At 53.4% G+C, this 17,488-nt stretch overlaps 1 protein-coding gene across 5 annotated transcripts in view; it reads left to right on the plus strand.

Annotated features, from left to right (window-relative positions):
* The first annotated feature begins 6,801 nt into the window (after window positions 1-6,801).
* Window positions 6,802-17,488, plus strand: part of Shaw (potassium voltage-gated channel shaker cognate w) — an 81,930-nt gene continuing 71,243 nt past the window's right edge. For all 5 annotated transcript variants that reach the window (XM_037223880.1, XM_037223878.1, XM_037223877.1 and 2 more), the window contains exon 1: window positions 6,802-6,883. The gene's annotated coding sequence lies outside the window, so the exon portion shown is untranslated. The remainder of the gene's footprint in view (window positions 6,884-17,488) is intronic.

Genomic DNA, 17,488 nt, shown 5'->3' on the forward strand with positions numbered 1-17,488 from the left:
TGTCGGTGGCGGTCTGATCGGACACTCGCATGACGACCGACCGGCCATTAGAGCCAGGGCGGCGGCGGCACTCGGACCTAGTGCGGCCCCGACCGGCCGCCACCTGAGGCGAAAGTAGGTAATGCGGCGCGCCGGTGCGCACCATAATTGTGTGCGACGCATATTGACGGAAGCCGGCGGCGGTGGGCCGAGGGTCGGCCGGCCCCGCCCTGTAGGACGCGTGCTGAGGAATAGCTCAGTAGTGCACCTCTCGCCCAGACAGGCACAACCGGACGGCCGGTTGTCGGCTGAGAAGGCTGTAGAACAAGCCGGGTGGATCTCGATCCGACGCGTGCATGAGTTTTATCAGCGGACCGTCCCACCACCCCTTTTGGGGCAATTCCATGGCCAATGGGGTTTGGTCTCTCATTTGAAAAGGAACAGTCTTCAACATTTGGGTGCCGGAAAAGCTGGGAAAGAATTTACGATGACATGTTACCACTATTTGAAGCTGATTTCGGCCTCTAAAGTCAACGGAAGCCGAAGTCGATTGCCAGTCCCTGACGTTAATAGCTGACGCTGTCTGCTTGAGTGATCAACAAAGTGGTAAACCTTCCCTGGACACATCTCCAGGCTGTAAAAACCTGCTGCGCCTGATCCAGAGGTCTGTGCCGGCCTTGATGCGGCGAGGCTGCCTGCAGTCTGTCCTCAATTACCAATCCGACTTCGAGACAGCGCGCTCCCATCCTAGCCCAAACCGGAAACACCGACTACGTGCAAAGCTTGCGCAGTGTACACAGGCTGAGATATCCAGATCTTTGATATTGTCCCCATTGTTCGCCTATCTTCTTCAAACTAGTTTACTTTTTACCCGCTGAGAAACTCTCCTGACGCTCAGCACTGCAAGATGAGCGCCGCGTGCGTGCGCTGCCGACCGCGCGTCGCGGGCAGTGGCCGTCGCCGTCTGACCTTGACCCAGCTGCACTGTCCTCGCGGCGGCGGCTTAGCGAGCTCTCTCGTGACCCGGCGGGCGCTCCGTTGAGCACGCCACCCGGACCGGTCGATTCCTGCCGTTCGGTGGTGTCCGCAGGCCGAGCCTGGGGCTGCTTACTGTGATGACGTGCCCCGCCGTGGGTGCGCCGCGCACCTGGCGGACGACACTGGAACTACAACAGGCCGCCTGACCGGCGGCGCGGAACATCGCTGAGTTGTTGCTTGAAAAGTTCGCGAGGTCACGGTCATCGGAGCCATGACCGGCGCCGCCCCCACTGGGTTCTCTCTTGGCCACTAAGCTTGGAATAATGTTCATATCTGTGCGCAAGGATGGCTGCGGCTGCCCGGTTTTCGGGAGGGTGGTTGGCCGTCCAGGCAGCGAAGGCTTTCTGGGTGGCCGATTGCGTGACCAAGGTCTGGTTTAATAAAGCAAAAGCACGAGCCTGCACACTTTGTTTTGAGTAGCATGAGGTCATAGCCTATAAATAACTAAGGTGCGTCCTCTGTGCGTCACCGGTGCGTCACCGGTGCGTCCTCTTATCAATGACGTAAGAATCTAAGGCCAAGCAAAACCGGCTCGTCTCCGCGTCGCAGGCTGTGCGATGGAAGCAAAAGATGCTTGACTGCACTTTTATCTGTCCAATATAACCAGGGTGCAGTTGGTTAATGATTCATGCTCGATGACGATATCTGTCGTACTTCTGGATTGGTGTGAAATAGGCACCCGCCATTTTATTTCTTAATTTATAAAAATAAGTCCTGAAGCATCCCAAGACCTCATGACCAAAGTGGATTTCCCAAGGTCGTGGCAAAGTTCCTAAGGTTTGGTAAATCTCGGCAGATATTTTAAGGACTTGCCAGGCATCTTTACGCAGAGAGCTATTTAAATTTATCATATTTTCGCTGATGTCTCGCCAAGCGTGATATTGTTTTCAGCATTCGACGCTCATCACGGCTTAGCCCTTGAGCTTACGATCAATGCTGGTCAATACGATCAATACGATCATGCTGGTTAAAGATGCTGTTGGATTACTAAACTGTTTTTTTGTAGTAAATGTAAGTTAGAATGCAATGATAAACCACTAAAAACTTGAAACGTTTGTCGGACGTGTCATCTGTGACTGTGAAGTATTTGCGTGTGATTTAAGGGTGAGCAGATAGTCGTAATCAACTGGCACATTAAGGAATATTCAATCGTAACAAAATGATTCGCGGAGCATATTTATGCAGCCCAAACTTGCGGTTCGAATTTTTGGGCATGCATTTTTCAACAGTCCCGCTCCCACGATCGGCTGGCCGCAGTGGGCGGTCAGGCGATCGACCAGCGACCAGCCGGCCAGCCGGAAGCCCAGCTTGCCGCGGACGAAAAGGCCAGGTTTTTGCGCCTAGTTATCCCGCGATACTGCTGGGAGTGAGAATGTTGCACGAAAAGTCACGAGGAGCGACTCATGAGACAACCCGGCGGCTCAGTATCCCTGCCGCACTCCTGCGAACTTAGCTGATGCTAATGCATTCACGCACAGAGGGAGCAGAGAGACGAAGGTAGCGCCAGTATGAAAAATAAAATGGACAACCCCTGACCATGATTCACTTCGTTAAAGTAAAAATGGCTTCCAGGACATGCTTTTTTCGGCATTTGGAGTTCTTATGCTGAGAATAAGCAGCCTTTAGCACGCCAGGAGGTGTAGCTTAAAGACAATATCAATCCTCATTAGGATGCGTTGGGAGGATACCCAAAGATTCATGACATTACGCACGACCTAATAATGGCTTGGTATCGTTGCTTGACCATGCCTCCTGTTTAAACGGAGATCGGTCATTTTCAACACGCAAACTAATGATGTCATATTTCAGTCAGCTGAATGGATAGCCGAATTTTTAGAAACAATATTTCAGCGCATTACTGCTTGTTACGCACATCTTCCAATGTTCAAAACACTTGATTTCATCGGTATTCAGAGGAACCAATGCTTGAATGTGGGTTCGCTCACGCACACACACACACACACACACACACACACACACACACACACACACACACACACACACACACACACACACACACACACACACATACACACACACGCACACGCACACACACACACACACACATAGGTATATATATATATATATATATATATATATATATATATATATATATATATATATATATGCAAGGCATTTTCGCATATCCTCAAAAATATAACATTCCAGTTCCTATGCAAGTGCCAACACTGATGCTTATAGCCACCAGAACCGAAATGCATCTGCATGCATATATATATATATATATATATATATATATATATATATATATATATATATATATATATATATACACACACACACACACACACACACACACACACACACACACACACACATATATATATATATATATATATATGTGTGTGTGTGTGTGTGTGTGTGTGTGTGTGTGTGTGTGTGTGTGTGTGTGTGTGTGTGTGTGTGTGTGTGTGTGTGTGTGTGTGTGTGTGTGTGTGTGTGTGTGTGTGTGTATGAGTGTCGATTTGGATCTTTTCCATAGTGTTGTATTAAATTATCATTTTCTTTGCATTTCATGCCGATATCTTACCATTTGATCATTTATGATTTCGATGTTTACATCCGCATTTATTTATCACCTCGGAAGTTTGGTACCAGATCATTTACGCTAAATTTGCTTCCATTCGACCACTAGCCATTCAGCATTTGGTTTGGTAATAACTTCGTTACACTACAGCCGCACTGCGTGTGCTCAGCGGTATTCGAACAGGCGTCGAATACCGCTGAGCACGGCGTAGCGTCGCCGCCGCCGCGCCGTGCCCGACCGTTCTCAGCGGCGTGCTGTGGCGCCGACGCCCGTCAGCGGCTCGGCCATATATCGCGGCCGTAGTGGCGGCGTGCCGGGACGGCGCGGCCGGCGGCCGTGATGGGTGGCTCGGCGGCGCGTATAAACCAGCCGGGCGGCGGCGCGGCTTTGTACGCCCGTTCCGGCCGGCCGGGCCGGTGGCGGCCGTCCGATCCCCAGGCTCTTGCGGTGCCGCGCGCAGCTGAGCGCAACTCCTCCGCCGCCGCACCGCCAGCGACAGCCGTGCGGCCTGGCCCTCTTGCGGACAGGGGGATGGATTCGAGATGGCAAAACGCTGTGGGGGATTTCAACCGTAAGAAGTGCCCGTGGACCCTGCTGGGGTGCGCTGGGGGGACCACGCAGGGCCACGTTGGGGGGACCAAGCAGGGCAAGTCGCGTGATTTTCTTTCGGTCAAGAATACCGTCTGGTGCCGACAGCTGTCAGTGCTGCACTCTAAAGCAGGCCAAACCGCTTGGCATCTATCACTATCACTCATATATGCCAGGACCCAGTTCCAATTTGTTTTTGGCTGTGTACTGCACCTCTGAGAGTCGCTGCTGATATAGCATAGCGTAGCCGCTACTTGTCACTGTCAGTACTGGGTCCTGTCCAAAGTCCAACGGGGGCGGGATCAAAAGCAGCCGTAGTTCCTTTTAACGTACTGAAACACGCAAAGTGCTTGAGAATACGCGCGTTTCAAATCGCATAAGACAACGACCAGCATTGTCATGTCTCCCACGCTTGGTCGTCTACTACTCTAATCCCACCTGGCATCGGTTGATGGAGACCTGGCCTTCAAGGAACGCCTTGGTACAGTATCGGGGACAACTCGTCCACGTCTTTTTGCCATATGAGGTTCACAAACGCCTGACGGCCCCGGTTAGAGCAATATCGCCTTTGATACGCGTTGTTTTTCTCTGGCTAGCTGTGCCCGTTCCCGTTTGTTGCTGGTCTTTCCGTTCTTTCCACCAGGCCCGACGATAGCCCCAGTAGGAGACTGACATCCTGAGCAGGCCTTTGAAATATTCAGGTCACCTGCTATGTGTCTTACCATACGTCATAATGCTCGACATTAGTAGCATACCTATAGGTCACTGCAAACCATATACCAGCGGAGTTGATGAAGCGACATTCAATGACATTCGTTTCGTTGCCCTACCAGGCTTGATTCATAACATGGCGTGTTATGACTTAAAAAACCTTAAAAGCTTACATGCGCTAAGACATACCATGATAAGCGTGGTCATGACGTATAATTATGTCGCATGCTAACTCACAGGCCATTTAGCAGACATAAATGTTCGAACTTCCTTAAACTTCCTCGGATCCACTTTAAATAGGGCCAATAGTTCATTCCGCTGCCGTACCTAACGACGTGGTGTAAGGCTCATGAAGTTGCAACAGATCATAAGACGGCCCAAATGCAGAGCTTGTCCGGCTCGTGAACCGTCGGCCGCTGCCCGTGCTGCTGGGGCATGGCTCTTAACGCCCGGCGAAGGCTGCCACTGCACCAGCTGGGCTGAGGAAATCAATTGGGAAAGTGGGTCGGCCTTTCAGCACAAGTCTTGCAGCGTGCTGGGAACACTGCAACCCAACTAAGCCGCAGTGGATTGGGGGGGAGGGGGCACAGAGCCAACACCCAGCTAGTCAGTGCTTTGATCAGTGTAGATGCGTCACGGGTGGTTGAAGAACAACAAACCGATGTGCTCTGACTCTGTAATATGTGCCAAAGTCGTACGATGGACATACAATAACATTCAGTTTCATCGTGGCCTTGAATCTTCATCTCAGAACGGTGCGTTCCGTCATAGCTTCTTGGCTTGAAACTTTGCGAGTTAAAATACTTCAATGGATTTTAACGCTTCATTAACCTTTCCTCTATTCGTTCCTTTGGCTAATACCACTCATTTTTCCACATGGCTGTCAGCTATATTTTGCTCCATGTCGTATTTAGATGCATGACTGTGTCTTCTCAAGGATCTGCAGTGCAAAATGAGCGCATTTGCATGGCAACAAAGCGTTAAGGGAATTTATCTGCAATCACGTCGGATAGGCATTGTCATGAGCTCCCAAAATGATAATGACGCGTTTGACATGCAGACTTCGCACGGCTCGGCAGCATGTAGGCCGAGTTTGTTCAATGCATGGTTTTCGGTTGCTTTTGATCAAGTTCTCAAGCCCCGTTTACTAGACGGAATTTCCTAATGTCATATCTCAGTGCTTAGTTCTGGCGTCGCGTGATCCTGAGTAAGTCTGAGAAAGGTTTGACACCTGAGGCGACGTTCATGAATGTTCGAGTAAAATATCATCACGGCACAGTTCGTGCTAAAGCCGGTTACGCCCGTGGGCCCGGAAGAGCGGCAGCCTCGAGCTCAGCAGATTACAGCCAGCCTCAGAGCATCACTGGACGACCTCCGTACGTTATCAGAGCTCTCAGCGGGTGACCTTCCCCACTGGTGACCTCCTTGCCGCGACTGATGACGTTCGCCAACCCTCAGCGGTGAACCGTCGGTGACTGGCGCCTCGGGCTGACCCCCTCCCTTGGCCCGACCTCGGTACGTTTTCAGAGCTCTGAACGGGTGGCCTTCCCCACTAGTGACCTCCTTGCCGTGACTGATGACGTTCGCCAACCCTCAGCGGTGAACCGTCGGTGACTGGCGCCTCGGGCCGACCCTCTCCCTCGGCCCGAAAGCCGGGCGGACCTGATGACGTCAGCCATCATCATATCCCCCGTCAGGCAGCTCCACAGCCCCCCCCCCCCCCACCACCTTCCGTACGCCTCCAGCTGATCAACAATGTCGGCGTCTCTCCCAAACCGGCTGACAATATATTCGGACGCCGGCCGAACCAGCCTCGGTTGCTGTATATGCATGATGGTAACCAGGGGGACGGTCGATAGCCACGCCTGCGCGCTGCCGGGCTGGCCGCCGCCGCCGCCGCCGCCGCCGCCGCCGCCGCTGGCGCCGCAGGCTTCGCCGGTCGCGCCACAGCAGCGCGTGTGCCCTAGAGTGACCGTCGACGCCGCCGTCAGCAGCCGCCTCTCGGAGCAACGGAGTGACGTGAGTGTCACTGGCGGGCGCCGGGGCGGAGCCAGCAGCTCGCCCTGAGCATCGGGTTGGGGACGGAACATATGGACGAGAGAGGTGGACGGGCGCTTTAGACCGGGTGCGTGGACGGGGGCTAACTGGGGCGGGAGATATGGACGGGAGTCGGGTGGACAGGAGCCGGGGGCCATCACATTCGAACACACCCGGCCGGATGTGCACCATTTTAAACAGCATTAGTGGCCGGGTGCTTTCATCATTTAAGTAAGCTTAATTCTGTAATCATGACCCTTGTGATGCGGCATGCATTTTTCCACCTACATGTTCCTTTATAACTCTAAATTCCCAGTAGAAGGTTAGCATGTCTTGTCGCTAAGACGCTGAGAGACCCGTCACTTCGAACTTAACGTACGACCTAAGATTTTGCACAGGTCTCTAGAGCACCAAGCGCGCAGGAACGCCGAAATGGGTAATGCGCAGAGCGTATACTTTCTCAGCAGGAAACAACGTGAACGGTAGCGTTTGCTTGCTAATGGTCTGGAACTGGCGTGAAACAAACCTCTGAGATAATTATTTCGTTTTTCCCGATTTGCTGACGTCTTGCACCTGACCGCCTATACCCATATAAAACAACGGCCGTGATCATGTTTTTGCACGCAAGTGATAACAAAGCGATAATGACACCCCCTAATGCCGCACGCATTCTCCAGCTCAACTACTGCATAAGTGGCCACAGTTATATGCTTGAAATGGGAAGCGGCGATGGTAGCAATACCGCCAAGTGAAACGAGTGATTATTCCCTGAATAGATGCAGCGCTGTCGCACTCAGAGTGGATTGCGTACGAAACAGAGGCCATAATAAATCACAGATTTACATGTCGATGGCCTCTACAGCGGGCCTGCGAACCATCAAACCGAACTATTGAGCGGGTTCTGCACTCAGCACGGCGTGGGGCGCTGCACCACCGTGTCTACCCTCTCCTCCAATAGCCAGCCGGGCTGAGCTCATCCATCACCTCCCAGTGTCGCCAGGCCGCTGACAATGAGCCGCCTGCTTCGGCTGTATTTTCGGCGCCGAACTTGAGCGGCGGACGAGCGCTGATGACTTTGCCGCGCGGCGCGGCCGCTGCCAGCGCGCGCCTTCGGCGACGGCCGGGGCGCGGCAGTCGATTTTAGCCGTGTTTGCCGCCGACCGACGTCAGCCGACGGCGGCCGCGAAATGTTTACCGTGTTTAGCGGCCGGTCGGCCGTCGGACTGACGCGACGCCCACGGTTTTGGCTGGGGTTTCGCCGACCGCGGGCGCTTGTCGCCGGCAGCGTTGCGAAAGGCGAACGCCATCTGTGTCGTGCCGCCGCTTGGACCTGAGGACTCACAGATGCCGACCCGATAAAATAACGTGCTGTCTGTGTTCTCTGGACTCTGGCTTTTGCGCGAATGTTTGGGCAAGTGCCGCCGTTCTAGCACGTAAAATGGCACGATCAGAACCTCGTATACGTGAGTCATGCATGACGTCACATTCGCACGCCGTATGCACATGATCAGGCCGCACACCTTTATTTTACAAAGCAGAACGAGGTTAACTGACACCTCCGCAATTATGCTTTGTAGTGGGAATGTGAATGTGAAAAGAATCGCCCTAAATATCTCCTGTTCTGAGCCGAGGCAACAAAAAGCCGTAAGCAAACATCGTCTGTCGACCATACACAAGAAGACTGACACATGCGGTTCTTATCGATCTTGGCTGACACCAAGTTGATGGCGTCACAGCCCCAGCCGAGAACGTCAGAATGCTGCTCTGAAAAATCTCGACGATGTAGGTCGTCATTCATCATAGACGTCGCGACCTGAAAAGTGGCACACCAACGGGCATTGTTCCACACCCAAGCGAAAAAGGGCGGCACCAAAAACGGATCGCGCGTCACCGTCGCAAAAAGTGGCACGATGAATGACTCCGCCCTGCAAACATTTGCGCTCGCCGAGTGGCTCTCCTCTCGGTGATCGCATCTGAGAGCGCCGGCCGAGTGGCCCGCCAGTCAATATCGGCGCTCTCATCTCTCCCGTCTCGAAGCGGCCCGATCCTGCTCTCCATGCCGGCGGCGCCCGCGGCGCCCGGTCCACGCCCGCCATCGGGCGCGGAGCCGGGCGCGGCCGCAGGTTATTACGCGGCGCTGATCGCTGTGGCGCTGTAGCCGGCTCCGCGCGGGAACCGGCTCCGCGAATCAGCTTCGCTTGGACGATGCTCCCGGCTGCCCGATGGTGCCGGGAGAGAGTGCTAGGAGCGGCGAGGGCGCCGAGAACGGAGAGAGCGCTGCTGCGGGAGGGGGGCCCACGCCGCCCGAGAGGCGGCCGCACTCGTGACGCGGCCATGTTTAGCCGCGGCGGACGGCCAACAACCGCAGACCGGGATGGTTGGTGTCGGCTGCAGCCAGTTGCATTACAGGAAAATGATATCGTGCCTAGATTTGTTGTGTCAGGGAATCCGTACATGTTTAAAGCCTGGCTAATTTATCCAGATATGATTAGAGATTGATGTTTCTCTGGAATTGCGACACCAAATCTTGCGAGCATTTAATGACATCTGGGCGACATGCTCTGAATGGAACTAAAATTCGTGACCTGAAGCTTCAACATATAGGGAGTATGGTTAACTGTTGAAAAAATGCTTAAAGGAAAGCTTACGAGGTCGTAATTTCAGAGCATACAGTAGTATCGATTGGGGAAGGGTGACAGATCCCTGAGCTGTTAAGTAACCACGTCGCTTTTCCTTTGTGCCAGGACTCCTATTATCGGTATGGAAGGGCATGGCGTTGATTTTTACCTGCCTGTGACGATAGCAAAAGTCAGGCCTCTAAAAGAAGGCCAATTAAAGCGATTTACCGAAGCTTGCGCCCTGGTATGTCGTTCGTAACAGGTGATCTGTGGTGTGTTTATCGGCATCCGATTACTATCTGAATTACCAAATTTCCAGCGACTGACGAAAGTTATATCAAAACTTGCAGAGGAATCGAGGCATTATTGGCAACTTTCAAGTGCTGCCCAAAACTATATCTGAAGCTGCTCCGCTCTTTCAGAGAAGCTGGGACATATCTAGGTCTGATATTTGGCTCTTCAGCACCGCATGCCCGTCGCTTTAATAGACACGCGATTGCGCTGATATGCCGCGGCTTCATAGCCATAAAGCAGGCGGATCTCCAAGGTCTACAAATACAACAGGATAGAGCCCATTAGAACATTAAAATCCGGGGAAACAACCCGCGAGCGCCCTCGGTTATGAGGTGAATACCCCATGTAAAGCTAGATTAAATCCTTAAACCAATGCATTGTCAGGACACATTTCTAAATCGCGCCACTGCTGCACATACATACTGTACTTTGACAGCTACATAAAACAAGAACACATACAACTGGCACCTCTCGGCTATGCCCAAGGGTGGTGAAAGGGTAGCTTTTCCTTCACCGACCGAATTCCTACAGGTGCAACTGTCGCCAGCAGCGTAGCACGATGTCATATTACATACAGTGACGATGAGTCTTTTTGTGTTTTAATAGCCCATTCAATTTTTTCGGCAATTTGATTAGAACATACGTTATGGGCGCAATATGACCGCACAATCGATGCGCCCGAAAACCCCAATCACTTCTACTACGAAGTCCATGCTCAATCGCGCCGTCTGGTTCTGGCTTGATTTAGCGTATCACCGACAGCCTTTGCCATCGCCGCAATTGTCAATAGCATGCACACACAACTAAAACGTTCACTTATGCAACGTAGTTCAAGTAGTGTAAGGAAAACTGCTACTGCAGGCACCCCGGCCCGAGGTTATGGAATAGTCCAGTCACAAAAGCAGTCTTCTTCCGCCTTCGGACCTTGCTGGGGCTTCTGGTTTAAACTCGATCTAGGGCTGAATTTTCTTCTTTCGATTGCGAAAAATGATGAAGCATTTCGACAGTAGTGCAGCCGAAAACATAGCAGATTTTAACGGGTGGAAGCTGGTACTGGGGGATGAAGTCTATTGTTTCGGTCTTTTCGAGGCTGTGTGCATTACCGAAACCTCATGTGGTCCAGAGGCCCTTACCATCCGCCATCATACTCTTCAAGGCCCTAAACTCTCCACCACACCTTAAGAATGTTCCAAGCCTGGCGCGACATTCGTGGCCTGTTGTGCGCCTTTCATCGCGCCCAGAAGTCGGTGTACAACTGCCTTTTCTAGGTTTTCGCGCTGCCGTGAAAGGAAGGAGTATATTGGGTTCCAGTTGGGCTCAGATTGAGGTGAAGTTGACTGAATTGCTGCTGAGGAAAAGATAGTTAAAATGTGTTGGCAAAGTGCCTCACTGGGTTTACGGAAAGATGGGATCATCGGGCTGCATAAAGAAGAAAAAAGCCTCTTTTCACCTTTATTTCACACGCAGCAATGATCACAACAAAACAAAGATCACTTATCCGGCATGGGCTCCGCCCAGCGTGAGATGCTGTGGCATACTTTGACAAGGTGAAGTTGCTCAGCATTTTGGCAGGAGCCTGAGGACTTTAATTTCAAAGCCCCGCAAGTGTGATATTTTTTGACGAACTGATGTGTCTGTCGCTTTTTGAAAAAACAGCCTGACTGTACTTCGCAATGCACACAACTGTATCCACGCACAAACTTGTGTCTGAACACTGCCATATTCTGCCCTCGAGCGGCGTGCCATTTATGCGCCCCGAGCGTGTGCGCAGATTTCAGTTAACACGTGATTGCTGGCAGCGCCCCTTAGAACAGTAAAACTCCGCCGGAGCTATTCAGAATGATATTGGATCATGTGTGGAAATCCGGAGATCATTAAATTTTCCATGGTGTGTATGGCAAGAGCCTCATCTGAGCACACCAGTGCCTACTGGTCGATCCAGGACTCGGCCTTGTCGTGGTCATACATTTCAGTCGAACTAAAAGGTAGAAGGCAACTCTCTGTTGGTTCGCAGCAATCCGCCTTACATTCCACCGCGGGCCCACTCAGTCGCTGACTTGGACTCCTTTACAAGTCAGCTGGGTCACATATAAAGCTGACACGCTCTTGAAGGAAACTGAGGTGCCCGGTAGCAGCCAGATCGCCTTTGGGCAGCAAAAAGGTCCTATGCAGATAAAGGGATCACAGTTATCCAGAGGATCATGCGGTTATGGCGGGTTGGAACGCCTGAAAATGCAATGAGCCGACTGTGAGGCTCCGAAGGAGCCAAGAAGCCGGAGAGGCATCTCAGCGGCCAAAGAGGCTATCACCAGCGAGACAAGCCTCTGAGTAACTAAAAGGCCCCTGAGTGGTGAGAGGGGTATTGAGCAGACACAAAAGCATTGGGCCATTACTAAGGGCGTCCAGAGGACCCTTAAGCGATTAGAAATTGGATGGCAAACGGGCGTTCGTGATAAATATATATTTATGTGCTGGCCACCGAGTGGCCAGCGGACCACCACCAGGCAAGAGAGCCCTTACGTGGCAAGAAAGGTCTGCAGGCGATCAGCGGTTCCCGCCTGTGACCAGATGGGTATGGGCGACCACTAAGACCGCTTAGCGGTCAGAGAGGAATTCCACCCACCGGAGGCTCCTCAGAAGCGAGAAGTGGCCCTCCGCGACCAGAAGAAACTTAGGTCAGCTAAAACGGTACGTGGCCAGCCAGAGGGACCCTGAGTACCCGCAGCGCCGAGAGAGAGAGAGAGAGTGGTGCCGTCCTGAACGATTGTTGTTTTTTAGTGGCTTTACGATGCTTTCAGGTGCTGAGGCTATAAACTCAGCTGCTGCTGAGGCGTTGCCTGCCTCTCAACCTGGCAAGAGGGGGGGGGGGGGGGGAGGGGTACCATAGGAAGTGGAACCCGTACCTCTGATTTGCCTGATGCGCAGCTTGGCCAGTTATAACATAATGACGAAAGAGATCCTGGGTAGGCCCGAGAATACTTCGTGTGTAGGTGAGACTTTGAAATTTTAGAGAGGCCTTGAGGAGCTAAGATCCCTTATGCTACTGAAGTACCTCCGACGGCCAGCTGAGGCCCACGCATCGGCAACAGAGGCCCCAGGGTGGCCAAACTGGGCTTAAAGAGTAGGCAGAGGAGGGGATCTTCTCCTTAAACACGACCATTTTTCTTCCTGCTCCACGCAACAAAAACAGGCCTCCCGACTCAACGTTCGGTCACCGGAGGGCTTTTTGATCGTCGCTTTGGCTCTTTCATGGCTAGACAGGTCCGTGGGGCTAACGTCCCCGAGCGGCCGGGGGAGGGGGAGGGGGCACCGGGCAGACAGACAGCCTTGGGTGTTTACGTAACCCCTGAGCGTCCAGAGTGCCTCTGAGCGGTCGAGGGAAGCGGGGGGGGGGGGGATACAACAGGCGGCCAGAGGGTCTCATGGGCGATGAAAGGGGCCTCTGAGCGACCAAGAGGGTCCTGTGAGCAGTTAACGAGACGCTTAGGCTCCTGAGGGTTTTGAAGGCAGCTAAATGGCTTTGGCAGCCAAACTGGCCACTCCGTGACCGGTGACCCCTCGATAGTCAGAAGAGCTCTTAGGTGGCTAACCCCCCCCCCCCCAAATCAGAGGTGCTCATTGGCGGACGTTATAACACCCTGGTTGTTTAGCTGTGATAGAACATCACGGTACTACCGACAGACAGCTGCAGTGGTACACTGTGGCACACCCGACAGACAGCTGTAGTGGCACATTGCAGCACCACATGGCACACTGTGGCGCTGCCGACATACAGCTGTGGTGGCACACTGTGGCACTACCGACAGACAGCTGTGGTGGCACACTGTGGCACTCCCGACAGACAGCTATGACGGCACACTGCGGCACCCCCAACAGACAGTTGTGATGACACACTGTGGCACTCCCGACAGGCGGCTGTGATGACACACTGTGGCACCCCCGACAGGCCGCTGTGATGGCCCACTGTAGCACTCCCGACAGACAGCTATGATGGCACACCGCGTCAGTCAGGACAAACAAGCCCGAAACCGACTAAGTCGGGTGTAGTTTCCGTAATTGGATGAACTGCTCGTGTAATTTACCACCCAATTAGTCTGACTGAATGCAGAAATCACTGGCATTGGTCGCGGCGCGAGCCGGCCGAGAGGGCGTACGTCCCCAGAATGCGGATCAGAGGTCGCCCTCGACTGCGGCGGGCCCTTGCCGGCGGCAGCGGCTCCGACTGCGCGCGGCCCATGGTGCCCCTGCCCCGGTCCAATGAGACATGCCTAACAGGCGCCCTCATCAGCTGCTACAATGAGCCGCGTCGATATTGGCCTGGCTGGCAATGCCGACTAAAGCTCGGTTTACTATGTTGTATTGCTCGAATTCAACTTTTTGTTGAGACCATATGTCATGGAAGGCCGTAACACGAACACACGAAAGCTTTTAGCTCATGCGATACACTGCAGTAATTTTATGATATGCATGATAGCCTCATGCTTGGAATACGACCAATTTAAGACGTTGGACAGAAATGAAACTCTTTTAATTGTTTGACTCACGCCCATGTACACATTTTTGTCAACCTAATTCAACATGTATGCCAGACAATCATACCTGCAGCAAAGGCAAACATGGGTGATGTCCCAACAATAAAGAGCTCATGCGTTTTAATCATATGTTTGTGCTCATAAGCAATTTGCACGCGAAGACACCATGACCCTTCAAATCAGTAGAGCTATGCATGCTGGCACGATTAATTATGAATTATATCATAATTACTGGCACAATAATTAAAATACTGGCTCGTCTAAAAGGAGGCAAACATTCTAATTATGGGCTTGGAGTTCTTTTGCTGACAATTATTAACATTCCGCTCACTAGGAGGCATAAATTAATCCATGCCATCAAAAACACATTGTTTATATTGTCGAAACTTGACGTTCCATGCTATACTCGTGATCACAAGTGATTACTCTCCACAAAACTTATGACATTGTTAATCTTGCTACATGGTTTAATATTTCAGACGGAAGCAGGGGCTGCGAGGCCCATGCCAAGGGTAGACACGAACCGCCACAGACCGGTGATGCATCGGGTACCACTGGGTATTTCAGGGCTCCTTTTTGCCTTTTTACAACAAATCTTTCTTACCCGAGATATGTTCTGGGCCAGGAATACACTTCGCAAGCGAGTGGAGAGACGAAGCTTATTCACAGCACTTGCCCAGCATTGACCCAATACATGGCTGTGTTTACGGTCAAAGTCTCCGGAAGAAGCGTCGTCGCTTTTGCACTGTTCCCTGCCCCGCCCTCACCGTCGCACCACACCATAGGCCGCTACTTCGACCTCTTCCCTGCCTTTTCGAATGTCCCCGGTCTGCGGCGGCTCGTGCCTCTCTACTGGGCCTACTCGGCGTAGGCTCAGCATCTCCCTTCTTCCGCCGACTCCCAACGTAGCCCGTAACCCGTGCAACCCGTGCACCCTGCTGCTGTAGCTCCCTACCTCCGCCGACCCCCAACGTAACCCGTAGCCCGTGCAACCCGTGCACCCTGCTGCTGTAGCTCCCTACCTCCGCCGACCCCCAACGTAAACCGTAACCCGTGCAACCCGTGAACCCTGCTGCTGTAGCTCACTACCTCCGCCGACCCCCAACGTAAACCGTAACCCGTGCAACCCGTGCACTCTGCTGCTGTAGCTCCCCACCTCCGCCGACCCCCAACGTAACCCGTAACCCGTGCAACCCGTGCACCCTGCTGCTGTAGCTCCCTACCTCCGCCGACCCCCAACGTAACCCGTAACCCGTGCAACTCGCGCACCCTGCTGCTGTAGCTCCCTACCTCCGCCAACCCCCAACGTAGGCCGTAACCCGTGCAACTCGCGCACCCTGCTGCTGTAGCTCCCTACCTCCGCCGACCCCCAACGTAGCCCGTAACCCGTGCAACTCGCGCACCCTGCTGCTGTAGCTCCCTACCTCCGCCGACCCCCAACGTAGCCCGTAACCCGTGCAACTCGCGCACCCTGCTGATGTAGCTCCCTACCTCCGCCGACCCCCAACGTAACCAGTAACCCGTGCAACCCGTGCACCCTGCTGCGCTCCCGGCGACACGTCTTCTACGCCAGAATCCGCTACGCCGACCCCACCGCGCGGCCGCAGGCCGTATTCAGTGAAATTTGCCCGCCGGGCACGTCGCCGGCCCTACGCCGCTGATTGATGGGCGTCCCGTGGCGCCTCGGCCTGATCTCGACGAAGGTCCGTCGGGTCCCGCCCGGGCCCTCCGGGTCCGCCCCGGACCCGGTGCGCCGGTCCCGGCCCGTGACCGCGCGGCGAACGCGGTGAGCCGGGTGCGGCCCGGGCGGCAGCATTGTTTACAGCGAGCCCGCGTCGCCCTAGGCGTATTGTTGGGGCCCGGCGACCGCACCAAATCGCGTCTGTTTAGGCTGGGTCGTAAACAACGGCTGCCGTCAGGGGATGGCGTGTGCAGCCTGTTAATGCGCTGTCGCTGGCGCAGCGCGCAGAACTGCATCACAGCGGGACGGAGCGTGCTGTGGCTACACCACGGGGACGGAGCGTGCTGGGGCTGCACCACGGGGACGGAGCGTGCTGGGGCTGCACCATGGGGAACGGAGCGCGCTGGGGCTGCACCACGAGGGACGGAGCATGCTGGGACAGTACCAGTGAGGGGTTGGGGGCGGAGCGTTCTGGGGCGGTACCATGAGGGGAGGGGGGGGGGGGGCGTGAGCGTGCTGGGGCTGTACCACGGGAAAGGAGCGCGTTGGGGCTATACCACGGGAGATGGAACGTGCGTTGGGGCTATATAACGGGGGACAGAGCGTGCTGGGGCTGAACTACGCTGGGACCTAACGCGCCGGCACTGCGTCGCGACCAGAGGAGGGCTCAACAGAACACGCTGGCACTGCGGGACACTGCTCAGCAAATGTTCTGCGGGGTGACAAGATTTGGTATTTCCGGCTGACTGAGCCATTCCTCAACATCAGCAATCAGTAGAAGTTTGACGGGATCGGTAGAAGAGCAGGGCCATTTCATGCAACTCAGTGAGCAGTTTCGCAAATGGTGTCCCCGCGTTACCTTATTGATACGCGTGCATGGTACATGTCATTGGCATGTCTGTGAACATTGAGCTGCTGGATTGCAAGTTTTCTCGTGGATTTTAGCCGACGGGCAATTGCGACAACCTTTGCCTCCTAATTTTCTTTGCGTAATTTTGGAACCTATTGCACCCGTCATATCACACTTTTTGCATGTTTTCACCTATACCTACGTCGTATGAAACGTGACAAAAAGAGTCATCCTAGCGCATGTGAAAAAGACGTCATTAACGTTACGAATGACCTTTTGTAGGCTCCGCCGCTTCTCGCACAGTTCCAAAACACAAGCTCGATTAGTATAGTCTGTCTAGTCATTGCGCCCTTACATACATATTTTTGCGCTTGAACTAACATCTATATGTAAGTAACAACTGGTTGCAAAACCGTTGATATCTTTTCACTCGAAGTGGTCTGTGGTTCATCAGTTACCATTAGGAAACTAGCAGATATGTTTTCTGGGTCACGAGACCCTGGGCCATCGATTGCAACCTGAACATCGGTCCACTTTTGTCTAATATAAGCAGGAGCGAGCTGTAAAGGTTTGTTGGTCATTTGCGGAAAGCTAGATACCGCAGTCGACGCC

Source organism: Pollicipes pollicipes, unplaced genomic scaffold (assembly GCF_011947565.3).
Source record: "Pollicipes pollicipes isolate AB1234 unplaced genomic scaffold, Ppol_2.1 Scaffold_4881;HRSCAF=5763_pilon_pilon_pilon, whole genome shotgun sequence".
Taxonomy (NCBI): domain Eukaryota; kingdom Metazoa; phylum Arthropoda; class Thecostraca; order Pollicipedomorpha; family Pollicipedidae; genus Pollicipes; species Pollicipes pollicipes.